We start from the raw sequence: 24,786 nt of genomic DNA on the forward strand, positions 1-24,786 counted from the left end.
CTGGGTGGGACAGACTGACTTCCTCCTCACAGCTGTTGACGGCACTGACCCCAGGACCTTGGCATCACACGATTACAAATCAAGTCGGGGAAGAGGCCTGTAATAGAGAGGTAGGTGATTCCTGGCCTTTTTTTTTTTTTTAATGTTTATTTTGAGAGAGCATGCGCACACGCAAGTGGGGGATGGGGATGGACAGAGAGAGGGAGACAGGGAATAGCAAGCAGGCTCCACGCTATAAATGCACAGCCCGAACCCACAAACCATGAGCTCATGATCTGAGCTGAAATCAAGAGTCAGAAGCCCAACTGACTGAGCTGCCCAGGCGCCCCTATTCCTGGACTTTTTGAGTGTGACTTACTCAAGGTCAAATATTCTGAGGACCCTCATGAGATGATCATCGTACTTCCGGTGCTTGTTAATGGAGAAAATAATAGACAAAAACCATATGAAAAATCATTTCCCTCCTACTAATCACAACAGCATCTCTGTGCATTTGAGAGGTCGTAAGAATGAGAAATCTCCTTCAATATACAGAGAACCGGGGAGGGGGGGGGCGCAATACAGCTGCGTGGCTACCTATCACCTTCCCCTCTAAGGGTCCTCAGCCCCTAAATCGGGAAACAGACCCAGAGACAACAGCCTTTCACAGACACTGGAGGAGCGTCTGCTCTGTGCATTAGAGCTGTACATTAGAGCTACAAGGCCTCAGGGGAGGGAGGGTAATAAATATGATATACAATCTCACGTGTTAAGTGTTGTGAAGAAGGCGCAAGAAGATGAGGAGACGAGAGGCAGAGGCTGTTTCATATTTAAGAAAACAGTCAAGGAAAGCCTCTCTGAGGAGGTGACGTTTAAGCCAAGACCTGAATGAAGTGGAAGAGAAAGCCACGTTGTTGCCGTAGAAGCCCAGAGACTGTTGCAGGAACAAGGAAGAGTAAACCCAAAGGCCCTGAGACAGGCATGACCTTGACAAAGGGGCTGGGTGCCTGGAAAGGAGGAAGCTGGGGGGGGGGGGGGGGGGCACGGGGCGGGCAGCGGCAGAGGCGATCACTCAGGTTGATCAGAGGCAAGTCGGGCTTTGGAGTTTCTTCTAAGTGCACTGGGGGCCCCAGGGGACTGGGTGCAGAGGGGCGTGAAGGAGGCAGGAGGGGACAGAGGAACAGCAGGGAGGCAGGGAGAGGCAAGCAATGGAGGCCCCGCACCCAGGCAGGCGAGGCGGTCGGATCGGGAAGCTGTTTGGCAGAGACAACAGTCAGCTGATGCCAGGAAAGAAAGGAGTCAAGGAGGACTCTAAATTGTTCTCTGAGAAACTGGCCGAGTGCTGGGGCCATTCCCTGAGGCGACAAGCGAGGCTGGTGTACCGGCTGAGATGGCCACAGGAGGGCCGGTGGTGACAGACACAGGACCAGGGTGGACCAGGGCGGACCAGGGTCCCCACGGGAGCACATACTGGACAAAGAGGAGGAGACACCAGCAGATTCAGATCAAAGGATGTGCAAATGAATCCTGGCTCCGGTCTTGCCAGGGTGGCCTCAGGCAAGCTTCTCCGGGTTCTAGGCTGCTCACCCATTCACCAGGAAAACCACCACACCACTGTGAGGGCTAAAGACACAACACAGGGGTGCCTGGGTGGTTCGGTCAGTTAAGCGTCCAACTCTTGGTTTTGGCTCAGGTCAAGATCTCGTGGTTTGTGAGTTCGAGCCCCGGGTCGGGCTCCGCGCTGACAGTGTGGAACCTGCTTGGGACTCTCTCTCCCCCTCTCTCTCTCTCTGCCCCTCCCCCACAGGGCACTTGTACTCTCTCTCTCTCAAAAATAAACTTTAAAAAAGAGAGACAGAGAAATAACAGGTCATACTGCACAAATACAGGCAAAGGTAGAATCAAATATTACATCTTTTTTTTTTTGAGTTTATTTATTTTGAGAGAGAGCATGAGCGGGGGAGGGGGAGGGGGAGGGAGGGGAGGGAGGGGGAGGGAGGGGGAGGGAGGGGGAGGGAGGGAGAGGGAGGGAGAGGGAGGGAGAGGGAGGGAGAGAGGGAGAATCCCAAGCAGGCTCTGCACTGCCCACGCAGGGCTCAAACCCACAAAAACAGGAGATCATGACCTGAGCTGAAACCGAGAGTCAGACGCTTGACTAAGCCACCCAAGCACCCCATTTCTCTTAACACAGGTCTGTGACTGATACACAGTTGAACAAAAAGGGGAAAAAATGAATTAAAACAAACCAAACCAGGTTATCCCAAGCGAACCCCCTTTGCCATTGAGGCACGCGGCTCCTCTCCACAGCAGGGGGACAGAGAGGAGGGAGCCACGGCCTGGTCCAACGTGACAAAAGGGCACTCAGGTCTCGGGCGTTGTGTCCATCTGGCTTCAAACTTCTGCTGTGAGGCCTCTGTTACTGTGTCTCTTCGGCAGAAAGCCTGAGGCGGGTTGCCCACTGAGGTTAACACGGTTGGATTCGGGGGTCTAACCTTCACATGTGGTGGCCGAGGGGACAGAGTAGCAAACTTACACTTGAAACCAACCGCAGAGGACTGCCCAGTGCAGGTGACCTGATGGGAGCTGGCGGCCCCCCCGGGAACAAGGTCAGGCCTAGGCGCCCACCTTCAAGGACGTTTCACCGGGGAGAAGGTTCCAGACCCCGTCGCCATCCTCTGCTGAGTTCTGAAGGGGTGCCACAGGAGGATACGGTACCTGGTCACAGCCAACAAGACACACGAACAAAGGCAAGAAGGATGTTCGGAGAAGAGGGCAGCATACGCAACTGGTGCGCGGGCTCGGGACCGGGTGGGGGAGGGACGGTACACCTCAGCATCCCAAGAGAAACGACTGAGTGGAAAACGTGGTGAGAAATGCAGCTGGAGGGACAGGCCAGAGCCAGGCACACAGGGCCATGCCCACCATGTCAGGACCTCGCGTTCAGGCCTGGCGGTCGGGAGCCTTGCCGGGGGTGTGAGCAAGGGGGGGGCCACGGTGAGGTTCACGTTTCTGAAAGGTCACTCTGGCTGCATCAGTATGGAGAACAGACTCAAAGAGGAAGGGCCAGAAGCAGAAAAAGCAGTTAGAAAGTCCCACAGTGCTGGACCCTTGGGATGGGAAAAATGAGGCAATGTCACCCCCAGCTGGCACCAGGAGGGTGCACACATTCACGCGGACCTTTCAGGGCAACCCGTGCAAATGGCCTGCCCATTAAACATTGTAAGATCCTTTGAAAAATGTTGAGTACGTCTTCTCGGAGCGGCTCAAAGTCCCTTAACACACTCGGAACCTGACCCTTCCTAGGGGAAGCAGGGTCGTGCGGTCTGTGCAAAACCATCAGCCCAGGCTGTGACATCCTAGCTCATATGTCACCGGAAGTACAAGACACAGGGGAGGGGCCCTCGGAGGAGCAGGGCAAGGGCAGGAAGGAGCTCTACTTGCCAGGGCACATCCTTTCTGCATTCTCTTTTACCACTTCTAAATGTTAGCCATTAACAAAGTCAAACCAAGTAAAAAAAAGGAAGAAGGAAGGAAGGAGAAAGACAGTGTCCACAATGCCTGAGCGCCTTCATTTCTCTTTACTATAAAACCTCTAAGACATTTTCTACGAGACCTGGTGACTCAAAACTTCTCAACGGGAAAACATTTCTCATAGGGGAAACGGAAAATTATCGTAATTTGCACAACGAATGTGTCACCCGAGAAATCTTTATGAGCAGAAATTCCTTACGGGGACAAAAGTGAAAATCCCCTAGAAGAGCAGCCGGCGGCCTTTGCCAGGTGCGGCCGAGCCGCTCGGAGGCCGTGGTGACCTTCCAGAGAGGCTCACACGCAGCTCTGCGTGCGGCCTCAGGGACTTGCCGGACCCCTGGCCCCAGTCACCCCCTCCTGCCTGGGCATCAAACCAAAGCGGGCCGAGCACCTCGGGTTCCTTTCTTGAAATGGGGAGGACGAGGATACAAGTTCCCGCTGCATAACGCGGCTGCCGGAGACCATCATTCCAGCTGCACGTGAACCCACGCTAGCGATACCGGAGGAAAAAGGGGAATCTGATGCCAGCTTCTTCTAAAAGAAGATGTGAAATCTCACCAGGCCCCCATGAAATGAAAGACGACCAGGAAAAGGCCCTGCAAATGGCAATGCTTATTCCGCTCAACAGTAACCGAAACACAGGCTGCAGTGCTCATCGTTGATGGCAAAAGTCACCTACCTGCTCTCTGCAAAGAACACGATGATTCTGGAGGAACACCGGGGCTTTCATTGAGAAAGCAGGTAGAACATGACAATCCCAAAGGAAGGATTAGTTGTCCCATGATACTAGTCAGGGTTGGGACCCAAGCCAAAAGGAAAAAGGAAGTTGAGTACCAACTGTTTGGGAGTGGATGTATTCGGACTTCAACGTAGCACATGCATTTCACGTGACTTTTCCTCGGCTTGTTTCCTCACTAGGATTCGTGACTGCTAAGATCCCTTCTAGTGTGAAGATTTAATAAATGTTGAATAAATGCTTTCACCAATAAGACTGCCAGATGACAAATGTATAACAGATACCAAGCGAGCGACAAACATGAGACCGTAACCCAGCAGTGAGCAGACTTTCATTTAAAACTTTCCCTATATGGGGCACCTGGGTGGCTCACTCAGTTAAGCGTCCGACTTTGGCTCAGGTCATGATCTCGCGGTCCATGAGTTCAAGCCCCGCGTCGGGCTCTGTGCTGACTGCTCAGAGCCTGGAGCCTGTTTCAGATTCTGTGTCTCCCTCTCTCTCTGACCCTCCCCCGTTCATGCTCTGTCTCAAAAATAAATAAACGTTAAAAAGAAAAAATTAAAAAAAAAAAAAAAACTTTCCCTATATTGGAGGACACCTGGGTGGCTCAGTCTGTTGAGCATCTGACTTTGGCTCAGGCCATGAGTTTGCAGTTCGTGGGTTCGAGCCCTTCATCGGGCTCTGTGCTGTCAGTGCAGAACCTGCTTTGGATCCTCTGTCTTCCTCCCTCTCTGCTCCTCCCCCACTCACACTCTCCCTCTCAAAATTAAACATTTAAAAAAAACAAAAACCTTCCCTGTATTGGAAATCTTGAGATGGACAAGAGCTACACAGGACATATATATTCGGATACAGAACTATGCACAGCAGAAGCCAGCACCAAATTGTCTACTTACTATTCCAGATAGTTGGTTCGACTAAAAATATTTTGTAAAACTTGACTGAGGAAAACTAAATGAGTACAAGGATATTTTAGAGGGCTATTTGGGGTTATGTTAGGCCTGGATAACAAGTGGTCAAGAACTCAATGTCTCCATTTCCAATGATTTTTTTTTTAATTTTTTTTAATGTTTTTATTTTTGAGACAGAGAGACACAGAGCATGAGCAGGGGAGGGGCAGAGAGAGAGGGAGACACAGAATCTGAAGCAGGCTCCAGGCTCTGAGCTGTCAGCACAGAGCCCGACGCGGGGCTCGAACTCACGGAGTGTAAGATCATGACCTGAGCTGAAGTCGGCCACTTAACCAACTGAGCCACCCAGGCGCCCCTCCAATGGTTTTTTAAAACTGCTGTGCTCCTCAACTCCAGCTGCTAAAGGGCAGCTCTAGAACAGTTTCTGGACAACAGCCCTGGGAGGATTCAGGAAGCTCAGGGCCCCAGCGCTTGCCCTTGAACAAACAGCGCTGGCTGACCTCCAGCCCCTCCAATCCCCTCCACCTGCAACAGCCGTGAATCAGCAAAGCTGCTGGAAGCCTTTTAACGATTGATTGACTCGCAAACGCTGGCGGTTTTTCAGCCAGTCGCTTTGGAGTGTGAGCTTCCGAGAGAAACTTGGAAAGCACCCCTAGTTGCTGCCTGGTTCCTGTTTCCCGGTCCTAAGGCCTGAGAGAGACCGAGAGAGAGACACAAACAGGTACAGAAAGAGAGCTTGCAGCAGCCCTCTGAGGTATGCAGACCAGCCCCAAGGGGCCACTTACTGGGGCCACAGTGGGGGAAGTCGGCACATACACTTAATTCTTAGAAGTATGGAAGACTGGTCAGCATTCTAAATGTTCTGTTCCTTTTTTTTTTTTTTTTAAGAGTTTATTTTTATGTAATCTCTACATGCAACACGGGGCTCAAACTCACAACCCTGAGATCAAGAGTCACACGCACCACTGACCCAGGCCAGCCAGGTGCCCCTAAATGTTCTGTTTCATCATTTTACCCTTATCTTCTCAACTTCCCAAATGTAAATATAAATTAGGGGTGAATATTTGCAGCCTATGTTGCAAATAAGAGTTAACACTCTTGTTATACAAAAGGCTCCTCATACAAACAACAATGAAAACGTTATGTCCCCGTAAAAGCTTGTACACAAATGTTCACGGCAGCATTACTTGTAATAGTCAAAAGGTGGAAACAACCCAAATGTCCGTCAACTGATGGATAAATAAAACGTGGTGGGTCCAGGCAATAGAATACTGGACAATAAAAAAGTAATGATAAAGGGGTGCCTGGGTGGCTCAGTCTGTTAAGAATCTGACTCGTGAGCTCAGCTCAGGTCTTGATCGCAGGGTCATGAGTTCAAGCCCCACGTTGGGCTCCACACTGGGCATCAAGGTTACTTAAAACAAACAAAACAAAAAAGTAAAAATATATGCTACAACATGAATGAACCTGGAAAATATTATGCTAAATGAAGGCAGCCAAAAGACCACAAGTTACAGGATTCCATTCACATGAAATGTCCAGAACAGGCATATCCATAAGGATAGATAATGACTGCCTACTAGGGCTCAGGGAGACAGAGGGAAACAAAGAGTGACTGGTAATGGGTTTCTTTCGAGATAATACAAATGTTCTGAAAATAGAGAGGTGATAGTTGTGCAACTCTGGGAATATACTGCAAGCCATTTAATTGTACGCTTTTTTTTAATGTTTATTTTTGAGAGAGAGAGAGAGAGAAAGAGAGACACAGTGTGAGGGAGGGAGGGACAGAGACAGGGAGACACAGAATCCAAAGCAGGCTCCAGGCTCTGAGCGGTCAGCACAGAGCCTGATGTGGGGCTCAAACCCACGAGACGTGAGATCATGACCTGAGCCGAAGTCAGCTGCTTCACCAACTGAGCCACCCAGGCACCCCAATTGCATGCTTTAAATGGGTGCTGCATGGGTATCTCAATAAAGCTATTAAAAATTAATCAACAAGAAAAAAAAAAAACTCCCAACAGAAAAAGGAGTCAAGGAAATGACGAGGCAATTCACAAAAGAAACACAGGTGGTCAATATAGTCTACACAGAAAAAAAGACGTTCAGCCTAATAAAGAAATATAAAGAAGTACGAGATACCACTTCCAGAACAGGGCGGGCAAAAATCTAAAAGACTGACAGTTTCCACTGTGGGCCAGGGCGTGTTCTCAGGATCATGAAATGGTACATTTTGTCTAGATGGCGGCCTGCTGATACTGATGGGAATTTTTAATGCATTCGTTGGTTGGGTAAAAACTAATGCTGGGATGTGAGTAGCTGATCAGAGAGCCCACGGTACAGATGTGGCGATTTCCCAATCGGATGGGGATTTCGCCCAGCTGGGAAAAACTGTGAGTCCTGGTAAAGGACTGTGGGGGGGACCGTGTGCCTGTGCCCGGAGAAAACAGCCTTGCTAATATGTAATCAGCTCCACCACGTGAACCAACTGGGAGGTTACCAAGATCACAGGCTCGTCATTTCCAAAGGGCAGCAGCACGTGGAGAAAATGCCGTCAAAGGGAATAACTGATAGCTGCTGTAGCTGCCTGCCTGCCTGCCGCGTGTTCCAGAATACATGCTACGTCATCACCACCCGCAGTAATCCCCAGAGAAGGGTCTTAATCTGATCACCCCCACTGTGCAGATAAGCAAATCAAGGCTCAGAGAGGTTGTTAGCTGACCCAGCTCTCACTGACACGCCCAGATTCAAGGCCAAGTCCATCATACTCTAAAGATGTGCTCTTTCCACTTTAGAAAAGGACAAAACCTCCGCAGACATGGACTGACAGCCTCAAAAGACCCTTAGTCTGTCCCCAAAGGGCAAATTCTGTCATTAATTGGCACTTACCAACTCCTTTTCCTTATACTAATGAGCGTTACAAAACATCTTACGAAAACCCTTAGCGCATATCACTAAGTCTTAGTTCGAATCTCCGGTGTTTCCTGCTGCCAGAGGAAACACAGGATTAAAACTCGGAAACATCCTGATTTCTGGAAGCGTGGCACACCAGGTAACCAGGCCAAGTCTCACAGCAAACAACTACAAATGCTGAAGGAAAACTGTGAGAAATTTTTTTTTTTTAAATGCATCAAAGAACCGGCAAGTCAGTGAGGAACACTGAGAGGTCAAACAAAATTCCGCAAAGGCTGGAATCCAGAGAGCAAGTGGAGGTTTGAGGGTGGGTATCGAAGGCACCTGCCTTACTGAGCGGGCTCAAGTTCTCCCTCCCTCCTAAGGAGGGAGGTCTCGTGTGAGAATCCTCCAGAATAAAGCTGGAGCCACAAAGGATGATAAGTCAATGGAAAAAAGGACGGCACAGAAACTGCCTATACCAAAATCTTGGCAGGTAAAATCCACCCCACCCCCCAGAACTGGTAAACACTAGAAAGCCCCCAAATAGATGATAGCCCAAACTCACACATTATAAAAGATATACTTCAGGGAGACAAAAAGTAATCCCAGAATGAAAATATTAAATGCAAGAAAGAATGAGGACCAACTAAAGTAGTCAATAATAAGTGAGTGAATCCAAACAATACTGAACTAATGGCATCTTCCAAAATTTAAAAAAACTAAAATGCACACCAATAGAATAAAAGGAGGGAGTGATGGGAATTAAAGTGTGCTAAGGTCCTTGACTGTTTGACAGTAGGCTGTGAAGACAGTGACTAAAGTTAGACTTTGGTGATTTATGTAAACTGGAAGATATACCATGTTCATGAAAGACTTGAACATCATAAAAATGCCAACTCTATCCAAATTGATATGGAATAAATTCAAAAACAATTCTAATAAAGGATCCCAACAACTTTTTATGGAATTTGACAAGCACAATCTAAAATGAAGATGGGGGCACCTGGGTGGCTCAGCCGGTTAAGCATCTGACTCTTAATCTTGGCTTAGGGTATTTGGCTCATGCTCCATGAGATCAAGCCCCACATCAGGCTCTGTGCTGACAGCATGGAGTCTGCTTGAGAGTCTCTCCCCACCCCCTTCCCCACTTGCATGTGCTCTCACTCAAGATAAATGTTAAAAAATGAAATGAGGGGCGCCTGGGTGGCGCAGTCGGTTAAGCGTCCGACTTCAGCCAGGTCACGATCTCGCGGTCCGGGAGTTCGAGCCCCGCGTCAGGCTCTGGGCTGATGGCTCAGAGCCTGGAGCCTGTTTCTGATTCTGTGTCTCCCTCTCTCTCTGCCCCTCCCCCGTTCATGCTCTGTCTCTCTCTGTCCCAAAAATAAATAAACGTTGAAAAAAAAAAAATTAAAAAAAATAAAAAAAAATAAAAATGAAATGAAATTAAAATGGAAGAGCAAAGGGCCAAGGCCCTACAAGGTTCCAAGAACTATCACATAAAAATTCAGCCATTAAGGCAGAATGATATTGGCACAGAGACGGAGAATAGTAAAGAGCTCAGAAACAGATCCACGTTATCTGTGGACGTTGACGTATTAAGACGGTCAGTGGTCACATTTACAGATCCACACGAAAGGGATTTTTCCCCCCAATAAACAGTACTAGGACAATTTAGTCCATTTATATTTATTTTCTTTTTAAAGGAGGGGTGCCCAGATGGCTCTGTTAATCATCCAACTCTTGATTTGGGCTCAGGTCATGATCTCATGGTTGGTGGGATGGAGTCCCGCGCTGGGCTCTGTGCTGGTGGCAGCTCACACGTGCTCTCTCTCTCTCTCTCAAAATAAATAAACTTAAAAAAAATTTTTTTTAAATAAAAATTTGTTGGGGGGGCAGGGTGCCTGGGTGACTCAGTCAGTTGAGCATCCGACTTTGGCTCAGGTCATGATCTCGCAGTTCGTGGGTTCGAGCCCCGCGTCGGGGTTCTGTGCTGACAGCTCAGGGCCTGGAGCCTCTTTCAGATTCTGTGTGTGTCTCTCTCTCTCTGCTCCTCACCCACTAACACTCTATCTCTCCTTCAAAAATAAATAAACATTAAAAAAAAAAAAATTGGGGGGGAGCATGGCTCAGACGGTTAAGCGTCCAACTTCAGCTCAGGTCATGATCTCACAGGTTTGAGCCCCCCAGCAGGTTCTGGGCCAACAGTTCAGAGCCTGGAGCCTGCTTTGGACGGACTCTCTCTCTCTCTCCCCCCGCCCCTCCCCCACTCATGCTGTCTGTCTCTCTCAAAAATAAACATTAAAAAAATTTTAGGTGTGCCTGGGTGACTCAGCTGAGTGTCCGACTTTGGCTCAGGTCATGATCATGCTGCTCTTGGGTTCCAGCCCCGCATCAGGCTCTGTGCCAACAGCTCAGATCTGTGCCTCCCTCCCTCTCTCTGCCCCTCCCCAGCTCATGCGCACTCTCTCTCAAAAATGAATAAACATTAAAAAAGCTTAAAAGTTGTTTTAAATAATGAGATTTTTGAAAAAGGAAAAAAGAAATCAGCCCCCTATCTCATAGCATACACAAAAATAATTTTAAATGGACTAAAGACCGTAACGTAAAAGGCAAAATCAAAAAATGTTTGGACGACAACATACAGGGGAATATTTTTATAAAGTAGGAAGGAAGTTCTTAAAAGGAACAGAAAGTGCAAACCATAAAAGAAAAAAAAATGATAAACATTAAAATTAAGAATTTGTTTAAAAAAAAAAAAACACAGTGAAAAGCAACAAACAGGAGGAAACGGACAGGTACAACACATATAACCGACAAAGGGCCAGTCTACAAAACAAAAACCAAAAACAAACAAGAAATCCATATACAATAAAAAGACAGGGGAGCCCGGGTGGCTCAGTCGGTTGAGCGTCCGACTTCAGTTCAGGTCATGATCTCGCGGTTTGTGAGTTTGAGCCCCGCGTCGGGCTCTGTGCCGACAGCTCAGAGCCTGGAGCCTGCTTCGGATTCTGTGTCTCCCTCTGTCTGCCCCTCCACTGCTTGTACTCTGTCTCTCACATTGTCTCAAAAATAAATAAACATTAATAAATAAAATGAAATAAAATCGACAACCCAGTAGAGAAATAAGCAAAAGATTTAAGCAGCTTTTTCACAGCAGCTGAAACCTGAATAAGTATACGAGGGACACCTGGCTGGCTCAGTCAGGCGAGCACGTGCCTCTTACTCTCAGGGTCGTGAGTTCAAGCCCCACATTGGGTGTGGAACCTCGTTAAACAAGAATTTTCATAAGTATATGAAAAGATGCTTAGCCCACTAATAATCATGAAAATGCAAATCAAAAGGACACAAGACGTCATTCCCATCAGATTACTAGAAATTAAAAAAAAATTTTTTTTAACGTTTATTTATTTTTGAGAGACAAAGAATGAGCAGGGGAGGAACAGAGAGAGGGAGGGAGACACAGAATGCGAAGCAGGCTCCAGGCTCTGAGCTGTCAGCACAGAGCCTGACACGGGGCTTGAACCCATGAACCGTGAGATCATGGCCTGAGCTGAAGTCAGTTAGTTGCTTAACCCACTGAGCCACCCAGGTGCCCCAGATTACGAAAAATTTTAGAGCCTAATAAAACCAGAGTTGGGAGGATGTGAAACAAACAAAATTTTCAGTTGAACTGTAAACGGGGGAAGGCACTTGGGAAACGTTAGGCATTATTTGGTTGGGCTGAAGGTCACACACCCTGAGATTCAGCCACACTCCCGAGGGTGCACCCTGCAGAAGCTGCACGTGGGGGCCGGGAATGCTCACAGCAACACCGTCTCAGCAAAATACTCAACAACCCAGAAGTCCGCTAGCAAGAGAAAGGATAAGTAAATTCTCCTGCAAGGGAACTTTATCCGTGAAAGTGAAATACAACTACAGGCAACATGCATCACTCTCAAGAACCCATATTAAGCCAACAATTTAAGAAACTAAAGAAAACAACATGATTATATTGAGTTCAAAACATGCAAAATGAGGGGTGCCTGGGTGGCTCATTCGGTTGAGTGTCGGACTTCGACTCAGGTCACGATCTCACAGTTGGTGAGTTTGAGCCCCGCGTCGGGCTCGGTGCTGCAAGCTCAGACAGGCTCCAGGTCCGAGCACATCTCCCTCTCTCTCTGCCCCTCCCCTGCTCATGTGCACGCACTCTCTCTCAAAAAAAAATAATAATAAAAACAAAACAAAAACATGCAAAATGAGACAACACATTGTTTAGCAATACAAACACACGTGGTTGAAACTGTAAAGAGAATGATAAAAGCAAAACTGTGATGAGCTGGGGGCGGGGGCAGGACAGGATAGGATCAGGGAGGGGTGTTCCAAAGGTAACAAACGGTAACATTCTTATTTGTAAACTGAGCCATGGGTACATGGGTTTCTTTGTATCTATTCTTTATGCTGTATATATTTCTTTGTATCTACTCAATATTTAACAAAAAACAACTTACAAAATTAAACAATGTTCTTTCTGACTTTAAACAATGTTTTTGGTTTTTTTATTTTATTTATTTTGAGAGAGGGAAAGAGAGGGCGAGCAGGGGAACGGCAGAGAGAAACAGAGGGGAAGAGAGAGAATCCCAAGCAGGCTCCACACTGCCAGCACAGAGCCCCATGCAAGGCTCAAACCCACAAACCGTGAGATCGTGACCTGAACCGAAACCAAGAGTCAGACGCTTAACCGAGACACCCGGGCGCCCCTAAACAATGTTTCGAGGCATGAACTTGGGCAGCTGAGTTACAGTAAACCAGGAAAGTCCCTGACCGGGGCCCCCCACTGCCAAGACTACCGAAATGGGACGTGCTGCACACCAGGCTCGGAGCACCTGGAGAAACAGCTTCCCGCTGGGCACCAGCGCCTCCCATTCGGGACAGGAAAGTGGCTGCTTTGATTAATAACAGTTCCAGCATAGGAAGTGGTGTGGGTGGGGTGGGGGGAACAGGTTCTACTGCCAGACCTCTTATGACAAAAGCTGAGTGCTTTTTCTTTCTTTTTTTTGGGGGGTGGGGGTGGGTTCCAGCTTTACTGAGAAATAATTGACATACATCACTGGGTAAGTTTAACGTGTACAGCTCGTCTGAGTTGCCATATATGGTGACGTGTGATCACAACAGGTGCAGCTGACATCCTCCTTCTCACAGAGATACAAGAAAAATAAAGAGGGGCACCTGGGTGGCTCAGTTGGCTAAGGGGCTGACTCTTGGTTTCGGCTCAGGTCATGATCTCCCAGTTTGTGAGTTCAAGCCCTGAGTTGGGCTCTGTGCTGACAGTGTGGAGCCTGCTTGGGATTCTCTCTCTCTCTCCCTCCCTCCCTCTCTCTCTCCGCCCCTCCCCTGCTCATGCTCTCTCTCTCTCAAAATAAGTAAATAAACTTAAAAAAAAAGAAAGAAAGAAAAGGAAAACAATTTTCTCCTGTGATGAGGGCTCACAGGATCTACTCTCAACGGCCCCCCTTTTGTCACACGGCAGTGTCAGCTGCAGTCGTCAAGATGTCAGAGGAGGCTTCTGATGTTACCAGGAACCCACTGCACCTGCTTTCGCCTCCGCAGGCGGCTGTTTAGACAGGACTGAGCAACTCCCGCTTCTCACCCGGCCCTCTGCTTCTTTCCTTGGAAGTTCAAGGCTTACATCTCTCCAGTTCCTGACAAGCAGGCTTGACTCCCCGAGCCCAGAGCCCAAGCCCCGGTTTTCTGCACGAATCCGTGGCGATTACAGCCCGGAGGTCTACTTTCACTGGCCCTCGGATGGGTAGCTACTGGTGGCAGGGGGACCCACGAGAGGGCCGGGTACCTGTGCCGACAGCGCACACATCCGCAGCAAGTGCGGAAACCGCTCAGCAAACGCTTACGCTTTGACCTCTGTTGTTTCAGTCATTTAGAAACCGTGGCCAGCAAAGGAAGGAGGGAGTGGTCTCCAGGACAACATGCTTTGTGCACACAAACGTATCTGGAGTTTTTCATTTTCTCTCGGGCTGGGTCCCTCCCTTTGGTGACCACCCGCGCAAGCACCATCCTTCGAGGAATTTCAGGACGGTAAAGAGTGAGCCACCGGGTCTTTTATGTGGCAAACTAGTAAAACCCTGAAGCCCCGCCCACAGAGGCTGCCCTTCTACACGCAGGAGCTCAGTGTCTAAACAAAATCAAACCACTCGACGCTTACAAAATGGTCCTCCCTAGATACACACAGAGACATATACATGCATGGAATAGCTCTGGAAGGATCCACAGATACCATTAACAGTTCTCTGGGAGGGGAACTGGGTCAGGTATGGAAGGGTGACTCGCCTCCCCACAAGGCATTCTTCGGAACCTTCTGACTTTTGTACCTTATACGTATTCCTATACCAAACATTTTTCTTCTTCCTCAACTGTGCACGCTCTTTTTTGACCCTCTCAAGGGTCCTCTTCTCCTAACTAACACATAATAACACCAGTTACCAATTATGGAGTCAGGGACCCGACTAAGCATTTCACATTCATCACCTCATCAATAATTCCAGCCAATAAAGTTATGTGTGAGGTCATCAGTATCCCCATTTTACAACGGAAGAAACTGAGGCTTGGAGAGACCAAGTATTTTGCCCAGAGGCACATCTAGTGGGTATAAGAACGAGTAAGAGTCCAGGTATGTCTGACTTCTAACCAGTACCCTACACTGCAGGCTTCTAGCGGGAGACCATCTGGCCCCAGGAGATGTCTGGCAATGTCCGGAGTCACGTTTCATCGTCACAGCTGGTGAGGTAGGTGAGTATTACAGGCATCTATGGGTGGAGACCAGGGATGCTAGAACCATCCCGAAGTGCACAGGACAGCTCACAACAAAGATTTACGCAGCTCTGAATGTCGATAACACCAAGATTGAGAAGGGGCTGCCTGGGCGACTTCGTCGGTTAAACATCCGACTTCGGCTCAGGGCGTGAATCTTGTGGTGAGTTTGAGCCCCATGTCAGGCTCTGTGCTGACAGCTGGGAGCCTAGAGCCCGCTTCAGGGAAACAATTCTGTGTTTCCCTTTCTCTCTGCCCCTCCCCCACTTGCACTCTGTCTCTCTCACTCTCAAAAATAAAGGAACGTTAAAAAATAAAAATTGGGGGGCGCCTGGGTGGCGCAGTCGGTTGGGCGTCCGACTTCAGCCAGGTCACGATCTCGCGGTCCGTGAGTTCGAGCCCCGCGTCAGGCTCTGGGCTGATGGCTCAGAGCCTGGAGCCTGTTTCCGATTCTGTGTTTCCCTCTCTCTCTGCCCCTCCCCCGTTCATGCTCTGTCTCTCTCTGTCTCAAAAATAAAAAACATTGAAAAAAAAAAATTTAAAAAAAAAATAAAATAAAATAAAAATTGAAAAAAAAAATCAAAGTTGAGAAACCATGCTCTACTAGAAAAAGACAGAGGAACTGTCTTCTGACCTAAACTGTCAAATCTCACAGGTCACCATTTTATTTTACACCCCTACTCCAGCCAGATACCAAATAAACCGTCAGGTTTCTCCTGTCTTCAATCAATAGCAGGCCAACCCCACATCACGCCGGGGTTCTCTCCAACCTGACTGCTGGTTCCTCCCTAGCCAGCCAAGGCTGATCATTCATCCACCCAAGCATGTCTACTGAGCACCAGCTACGTGCCGGGGACCAGAAGAAACAAGCCCCGTCCCCGCCTGCACGATGCCAATGGGCCAACGGGGAGACGGAGAAACCTAGGATTATCCCGTGAGGTAGGAATGCACTGAGACATCAGTGCAGGATGCTAAGAAATCAACAGAGGAGGAGCTCTACCCTCAGCTGGGGTGGGTGACCGGGCAGGGCCCAGAGAAGGCTTCCCAGCAGCATTTGAGCTTATGGGAATTCAACAGGCAGAGGCAATCCTTCCCTTCCCAAAGGACCCCTCGCCAGACCATTCAGAGTACGGTCTCTGAGAATCCACAGATGGACCCCTTTAATCAGAGAGCTTGGCAGAACTCCCAGAGCGGTCGCTGATCCCCTCTGGACAATCGGGATAATTCCTGCCTTGAGCGAGGACACAACCCGGCTTCCCCACAGGGAATTCTCAAAACAATTCTGTGATGTAGGTACTGTTATCCCTATCTGACAGAGGAGGAAACTGAGGCACAGCAGTGACATAACTGGCCCTCAGGATACAGAGCCACTAAACAGAGATTCACACCTAACACCAGGGTCCTCACGGCCTACGAGGGGAGCTTCACAAATGTCAATCCAAACACGTTGTTCAGTCTGGATCTCCCCCCCCCAATCTCAGCAGAGCCTTCCACCATCAGTCATCTTTCCCCTGGATCGCCTCACACTTGAGAATAGACCCCCGTAGTGTTCCTTGTGTTGTATGGTGATTACCCACACGGCTAAGAGCTCCTTGCTCCCAGGATCCAGTCTTCCCTAGCTAGCACCTGGCATGGCGTCTGACCTGCTGGGCACAGGAAGCGCTGAATGCATTAACAAGCCAGGACTCCCTGTGCCCAAGCATGTCAACCCACCTGAAGCCAGAGCAGTCTGCCTTGGGGAGAACGCCCAGCCCTCTGTCACCAATACAGGGGACGTTCCCTCAGGCTGGGCCCAAGCCCCAGGGTCAGCAATCCAGTCACACAGGGACCAAGCAGGCTCCCTTAGCCAGCTTTCCCTCCAGCTTTGGGACAGTCATGATTCGTTCTTTGGTTGTACACCAGATGCTTATGTTTGGGGACATGCTGTACAAGAATACAGATCTTTAAACATTAGAACCTTAAAAGGAATGAACATGTACTCCCCACTCTGTCTGCCAGATGGGGTGCAGACAATAATGGCAGGGGCTGGAGTGGCCAGCTTGGACCAGGAGACGGAGATCTGGGTTTGAGCAAGGAGAGCCCACATGATCACTAGAACCCCATTTCCAGATACTTCACAGAACAGAGCAGGATGCCCTACCAACTCTGGACTGCCGACTTCTAGATTATCAAGAGGAGAGGAGTAAATTTCGAGTTTGTTTCAGCCACTGTATTTTGGGATTGCTTGGCTGGAGCATGTTAGGCTGTATTTGATTAAAACAAGGTGTGAGCATTTGCCCAGTGATTAACCTAGTCTGGTCTTCATTGGTAAACCACGAATAATGACAGCAACAATCTCCCAGCCACACTCACATACTGTCCTCACTGTATAGCTTGACAGAAAAAGCTGCCTTGAAAGGGTGACTTGAATCGCGCTGAGCCTAGAGGAGAAGGACAAGCGAGCTGACCTTCTGGTTTGTTTCATCCTTGAGCATTACCGACATACCTCAGATTTCCAAGGAGCCCAGGCTACTCTTTTCTGACAGTTTGCGTAAACTCCAGCTTGGCTCTCCTCCTCCAGCTCATCACCTGAATCAAAGACACCCAAGCAGAAAATCGGATGAGAACCTGCAAGGCACCTGCTCCCTTAAAGCTGCCCTTTTGGGGCGCCTGGGTGGCGCAGTCGGTTAAGCGTCCGACTTCAGCCAGGTCACGATCTCGCGGTCCGGGAGTTCGAGCCCCGCGTCAGGCTCTGGGCTGACGGCTCAGAGCCTGGAGCCTGTTTCGGATTCTGTGTCTCCCTCTCTCTCTGCCCCTCCCCCGTTCATGCTCTGTCTCTCTCTGTCCCAAAAATAAATAAACGTTGAAAAAAAAATTAAAAAAAAAAAGCCGCCCTTTTTCACTCATCCATGAAACACAGGCAAATTCAGAGCCCAAAGTCAGTCCTCAGTACAAGTTCGTTCGGATCATTATCGGCCTGCTGCGTACCGGATCCTGTGCCGGCCACCCGGGACACAAAGATGAGTAAACCCTCTCCCAGCCCTCACACACCCCTGCTTACCAGAAAGACATAACACAATGCTGAAAAGCAAGAGCGACAAGGCTGTGCCCAAGTTACCGCATTGCTACAGCATTAGCATCCCTCCAGGGGGTCTCAGACACTCTTGCTTTCCCATGAAATATACCCTTGCCCTCGGTGAGCACACCCACTCCCACAACCTTAGTGACTTTTGATGGAGGACGACTTCTAGCTCGCCACTGTATAGTCCCACTTGACTGTTCCACAGGCACCTGCTTTCAACGTGTTCAAAACTAAACGTATCTTCCCTTCTCACAGCTACTCCCCGTCCTGTTCCCTATCACACTGAGTGGCACCACCACCTGTGGGTCACAAGTGTGAGGTCAGTCCCGACACCTCTCTGCCCCTAGGAGCCACAGACACAAATACGTGATTCTGATACTGCCCTGAAGGAAGAAAAGCATAAAAGTTCTCCTTGCTCATCTACGTAACCACCGAGTTTTGCCAGTTCTCCAAAACCTCTCTCCCCACCCTCTGCCTCTAACCTAACTCAAAACCACCCTCATTTCTCACCTGGATTCTTCTAGCAGCCTCTTAACGGGTCTCCAGGCCTGCTCCCTTTAACGCCTCCTCCACATAAACAGGTGATCTTTCTAATCCACACATCTGATTCTTACATGGCTTTCCATTAACCTAGAACTTAAAAGCCCTTAACTAGGTTCACAAGGTCCCACAGGACCAGGCCACAGCCTGCTTTAGTCCTACCTCTTGTCTCTGTCTCTAGGGCAGAGAACTCAATTCAGTTATGCCAGTAGCCCCTAAACTTTCTCACAAACTCCCGTCTTCAGGTGAGAATCCTCCCCCTTTTCTTGCATCCGTTAGGTCTCAGGCTCCTGGGGAGAGAAAGCCTCCCTCGATCTGCCTAGACTGAGTGAGGTGCCTCTACGCTGTTTCCCGAGCAAGGAGAACTTTTATGCTTTTCTTCCTTCAGGGCAGTTTCAGAACCACGTATTTATGTCCACGGCTCCCACATGAGTCTCTGAGCTCTGGGGGATGACCACGAAACGAACAGTCACAGCAACACACACACACAGCATTTACGTTATGCTAGGAAGGGTTCTCCACACCTTGCACCTGTTACCTTATTTAATCTTTAGAACAACCTTAGGGGGCAGGTTTTATTACCATCTCTGCTTTAAGGATGAGGAAACCGGGGCAGACAGCGAGAACCTCACGTGTTTCAGGACAGTCCGCAAGCACCGAGTCCGGATCCAAACCCCGGCTGCCTGGCTCCACAGTTCACACTTTCAACCACTCCACCAGGATCAAGTCTGTCGGGTGCACTCGCTCTAGCCTCACAACCTATCAGGTGCCTAGCCGCCGCGGGTGGAAGGAAGGAATGAATGAAATAATCCTGTACAGGGGCAGTGTGGACCTCCCACTCTGCCAACACCTCCTGGTCCGGCAAGCCCGTGCCCTCCTGCCCCCGACGCGCCGACGCGAGCTGCCCCGACACCGCGCCACGCTGCGGCCGCAAAACGACCACCCGCCACGGCGCGCGAGGTCAAGGGACGGTGACAGCCGGGCGGCGGGGGCGGAGATGCTACCAGCCGGGGTGTCACCCAAGCCGGGAGGCGATTCGCGCTCCCTCGCGGGAACTGCCGGTCCGCTCGCCCCCTCAGCGCTCGCTCGCCTGGCGGCTGCCCCGCACCCCCTTGCCCCGCGGGGTCACCCCCCAATCCCGGTTCCCTTCCCATTCCACTTCCCTCCCCTCCCCCACACAACCGTCCCCGGCGTCCCGCTGCGCCCCATCCTTCACCGCCTCCGCTCGGCTCCCGGGACTCCCCGGGCCCCGGGCGTCTGCTGGCCCTCACCTGCCATGTCCCGGACCCCACCGTAGAGGGAGGTGCATCACGGCCGCGAGAAGGCCGGGGACGGCACTTCAGAGCAGACAAAGGGCGCCGCCATGTCAGAGTCGGGCGGAACCGACCTCGCCGGCTTCCCGGCTGCAACTTCCGGCGCATGCGCAGCGCCCGCGCCGGCCGAGGACCGCCGACAGGCGCATGCGCCTACCTGCCCAGAAGTTCTGTATCGCGCAGTACTTCGGCACTTAGAATTGTCCTCATTGTAACCCTTCCTTGGTTTTCTGTTCCAAACATAACAGTAACAGCTTCTCTGCGTTCAGCGCTTACTGTGTGCCAGGCACTGTTAAGCGCTTTACGCGCATGATCTCCTTAAATCTTCTCACTAACCGTGGGGTTAGGCTTTTTTCTCCCCCTTTTGAAGAAGAGAAAACGGAGGCCCAGGAAGGTTGAACGAATTGCCCATTGTCACGTATCTTACAAGTGGTGGAGCAGAGATGTGAACCAGTTGTGTGGCTCCAAAGCAGCAGATCCCCATTTATGTTTTTCTACCTTCTGAGCCAATCATTACCCCGTTCTCTATTTAGGGCAGAGCCAGGATTAGCCTGGGTGTGAATGAGGGTGCTAGAAACAAAAAAAGTGTCTGCAGACGTGAACAGTCCTTCTCTGGCCTCTTTCCAACTTTAAAGCACCTCTAGGCCATTGACTTCTCTATTTCCTCACAGTTCGCGGGCTCTCTCCTTTCTTCACTTCTGATCCTGTTGATTTCCCGTGAATGTTAACCACACTCTTGTCACCATCCTGAACGCCTTTGCTCCCTTGCCTTTTTGTTGTATGGGTTTTGATGAGGTTTTGGGGTGATGGTGGGGTGGTCCGGAGCCAACAGCCAAGAAAGAATTATTGAAGACATCTTTGGTGCAAAAAGGTGATTTTATTAAAACACGGGGACTGGACCCGTGGGCAGGAAGAGCTGCACCGGGGTCCTGACGGGTAACTCATTATATACCCTCAGGTTGGGGGGGGGGGGGGCGGTCAGGGATAGAGTGAGTCTCTAAGGTATTTTTGTAAGCAAGTTTTCCGGGACCTTGAGGGGCTAGCGGTTGATAGGGAAATGCCATTTATTACCATTTAATAAAACCTTAGTCATGAGACCCTTCAGATGTATATCAGGGGGCCATAAGCTTGGAGTCCGATTGCCAGCATGTATCTTGGAGCAGTTGAGATAAAGGAAGTAGACTTACAGGATCCTCAAGGTTGGGATGATGTTAAGATTCTCTTTTGCCCCTAGCAAAGTGTCATCATCGAGGCAGCCGGGATCCTAGAGGGAGGTCACTCTGCTTGTTTCAAGGACTTGTCAGTGGGCTATAGGCCTATTAAATTAGGAATTTGATTTTTCACTTGCCTTAGTTTCCCACATCACCATGGCAAGCACTTGAACTGTTTTCCTTTGGTTTTGGGTAGCCAGGAGTGTCCCAGAAACATCACACATGAATGTTCAACCGGGGTGGGCGTGGGGGGTGCTGTTAGCCTGTACTTTGCCCTCAGCTTGCCCCACACTCCCTCATCAGGTTTGGTAAGCTTTCCAACCCTCAGTAAATCCAGCTTCTCCTTTACTCTTTGATTGCACCCACAGCCAAGCACAGCTGGAGGAAGTACCCAAAGGGACAGACTGTTACCTACAAATTCATGATGGCTAGCCTGAAAAGGAGCTTCAGCAAACATGGGTCAGCCAAGTCACCACTCCTCCCTTCACAACAACTAGGAAAACCAAAAGGACTCAGTAGCAGGTTGACTTCACTCTTTCTTTTAAAGAAAATCATAGCAAATCTGATAGGACCCCTCTTGTGCTCCCAATACGAAGGACACAGACCTACCTCTGTGTCCATCTGTGCTGGGTATAGTCCACCCACTCCTTCCAGAATCGAAAAAGTTCAAATACCATTTCCCACACTCAGTTGCAGTTAGAATTCCAGATACAGATGAGTTCTGCAAGTTGGTAAGAACTGTCCTACCGATGTTAGCTCATTGCGGCTGGCAAGCAAGGTCATGCACGTGTGAGGGTCTTCAACAGTGCATGGTGGCCAGTCTCCAGCTCCACTAGTGTTCAGAAGCCATCTGTGAGATGGTGACAGCCAAACTCAGCATTCCAGCGCCCAGGAACCAGCTTCTAGTCCCAAATCTAGATCCGTGGATTCCTGCTGGTGATCTGTTGAATGCAATAATCTCAGTGGTGGCTTCTTGATTCCTCACTTTCCTGACTGTGGCAGAAGTAAAAGCGTCTGACTGGTGAGTTCCATGGTGTTCTGAGAGCCATTACTAGGGGACCGGTCTAGAGACCATTCTTTCAGCCCCTCCAATAATGTTATAAACACTTAATTTTCTGTATCGAATCCCTTTTAGGTTAAAGGAAGACTAGAGACAACATGAGGGATCCTTGTAGTGATGGAAATGTTGGGCACCTTGACTGTATCCATGTAAATATCCTGGTCGAGATAGTGTTCTATAGTTTTGCAAGATGTTAGCGTGGGGGTAACTGGGTAAAGAAGGAGGTGGTGGCATTGCTCTGTATTGTTTCTTAAGATTGCATGTGAACCTACATTCTTTTTTTTGTTTGTTTGTTTTTCAAAATAAAAAGTTTAAATTTTTTTTTTTTCAACGTTTATTTGTTTTTGGGAGAGAGACAGAGCATGAACGGGGGAGGGGCAGAGAGAGAGGGGGAGACACAGAATCCGAAACAGGCTCCAGGCTCTGAGCCATCAGCCCAGAGCCCGACGCCTGGCTCGAACTCACGGACCGTGAGATCGTGACCTGGCTGAAGTCGGACGCTTAACCGACTGCGCCACCCAGGCGCCCCCAAAATAAAAAGTTTAAAGAGAAAGCCCAGCAAGGTTTCTATTTCTGCAGGAAACTGACCCCCAAGGGGTCAGGGCATTAGATTTGAAGGTGATGCAAATCTAGCCTATTTTGTGCAGGGGAAAAAATAGTTACAGAAGTTATCACTTATCACAATAAGTATTGTTGCCTGGGGGAAAGTGCCTAATAAAGACATGCTTTGGTAGATGGAGTAGTTACTGCAATTGAACATGATGGGGAAAATGAGGATAATGAGGACTCGTGGGTAGGTTGGCTATTCATAATTTCACTGAAGACTTTCAAAAAAAAAAAATTAGGGTTTAAATTCTCAGCTCAAGACAGGACCAGAGAAGCAAGGGCCATTCGTGACTACTCTAAACATTTGATCTCCTCTCTTGTAGCTACAGGGCTTATGCAACCAAAAATTCGAGCTGATCCTGTAGGTTCCTGAATTGTAATATAATTGCAATAAAGTTGTATTCACAGCCTGGCCAAGTGCATTGAATGGGAACAAGTGGCAGTTAGGAGTCAAAATAGGGGTGTTTGGGTGGATACAGATGACTAAATGCCCCGCCTCTCCAAATTCGGAATTCAATGAAACTCTTTTGCAGAGAGATGCAGCCCCTTCCTCCCATTGAATGAGACTAACCCTGCTTTCCCTGGGAAGCACGTACTGACCTTATCTGAGGAAGTTATTTTACAAAGAGAGGCTGATTCCTCTCCGAGATCACCATCCTTTATTTGTCCTCAGATCTGAGTCCAGTCCAGAGTGCCCCAGGGAACAAGCACATGGTCTAGCCAGAGAGGTGATGAAAGAGAGAAAGAAAGAAAGAAAGAAAGAAAGAGCAAACCTTAGCTAATAAATGAGCCGAAACCTAGAGACTGTCCATGAAATTTAGACATGCTAAGTCAGGGAGGAAGGAACATAGCATTAGGTTTGGCCAGATTTATAAATATAAGTGCACATTGCAGACTTTTGAGTTTTACTGTCCCAGCCCTAACAGCTGAGAATGGTTCTAACGGCACCGTTGGTTGGTTGGTTGAGATCTCGACCCAACCGTGGTCTTTATTAAGTGAAGCTGAGATGCCAGAAACTCCTTAGAATAATATCCAAGAAGGGATCGAAACATTTGGGCCACGGGGCTGAGAGCAGGAGCTAAGTATACACTTGTTGACGGAATGAGTGAAGGCTTGTGACTTGCCTGGTTCCTCATTAGGGACGATTGTTTAGTCTGTTAATAACTAAGGGACTCCCTCCACCCGGGGCTTCCCCCTCCACTGTCCCCTCCCTTTAGCTATCCGAAGGACACACAGGGCTCTTCGTCATCTCTGGAGTCTCCAACCAAAACCCCATCCACTCCCTACCCTAATGTCCTCCCAAAGCTCAATAATTGTTTACATGTGGGCCATTTGCCCACGAGGAGAACCTCAGTGGTTGACCAACACTTGTGGCTGTAAACTCGAAGGGTTGTAGAGAAACTGACAAATGTCTGTTTATACAATTTCGTTGATCAGTTTGATTACACACAGGTTGAAAATCACAAGTTGAATAACAGTATATGAATTTGTAAGCACAATGAGTTTTTTTTCTCTGCTTATTTGTCATGAAGCAGTTTTCTTAACACTTCACAGGCATCCTTGGTATACGTCCTTGACACACACGTTTTAATTCATCTCCATTTTGGAAATATTACAAAGTACTAGATTAAATAAGGGTATCCGGGGGGGGGGGCTCCTGGGTGGCGCAGTCGGTTAAGCGTCCGACTTCAGCCAGGTCACGATCTCGCGGTCCGTGAGTTCGAGCCCCGCGTCGGGCTCTGGGCTGATGGCTCAGAGCCTGGAGCCTGTTTCCGATTCTGTGTCTCCCTCTCTCTCTGCCCCTCCCCCGTTCATGCTCTGTCTCTCTCTGTCCCAAAAATAAATAAACGTTGAAAAAAAAAATTTAAATAAGGGTATCCAGCTGACTCGGTGGAGTGCGTGACCCTTAATCTCAGCATCATGAGTTTGAGGCTCATGTTAGGTGTACAGCTTACTTTAAAAGGAAAAGAAAGGAAAAAACAATAAAGTACTAGGTAAAATAATAAAATAAAATAACAGATCTAGAGAAAATATTATTTTCTATCTGCCCATCATCCAGATTCAACAGTTATTTTGCTACAGGTACCTAATATATCCTTCCTTTCCTTTTTCTTTCTTTTTTTAATCTCTGAAGTCTAATCTCTA

At 48.9% G+C, this 24,786-nt stretch overlaps 1 protein-coding gene across 1 annotated transcript in view; it reads right to left on the reverse strand.

Moving 5' to 3' along the window:
• ZBTB17 (zinc finger and BTB domain containing 17) overlaps positions 1-19,875 on the reverse strand; it is a 33,066-nt gene extending 13,191 nt beyond the window's left edge. The window contains exons 1-2 of the mRNA XM_086715777.1: positions 19,723-19,875; positions 17,336-17,418 (exon numbers count right to left, since the gene is read on the reverse strand). The gene's annotated coding sequence lies outside the window, so the exon portion shown is untranslated. The remainder of the gene's footprint in view (positions 1-17,335; positions 17,419-19,722) is intronic.
• Between the last annotated feature and the right edge of the window lie 4,911 nt (positions 19,876-24,786).

Source organism: Puma concolor, chromosome C1 (genome assembly GCF_028749965.1).
Source record: "Puma concolor isolate L17-30 chromosome C1, mPumCon1.1.hap2, whole genome shotgun sequence".
NCBI classification, from domain to species: Eukaryota; Metazoa; Chordata; class Mammalia; order Carnivora; family Felidae; genus Puma; species Puma concolor.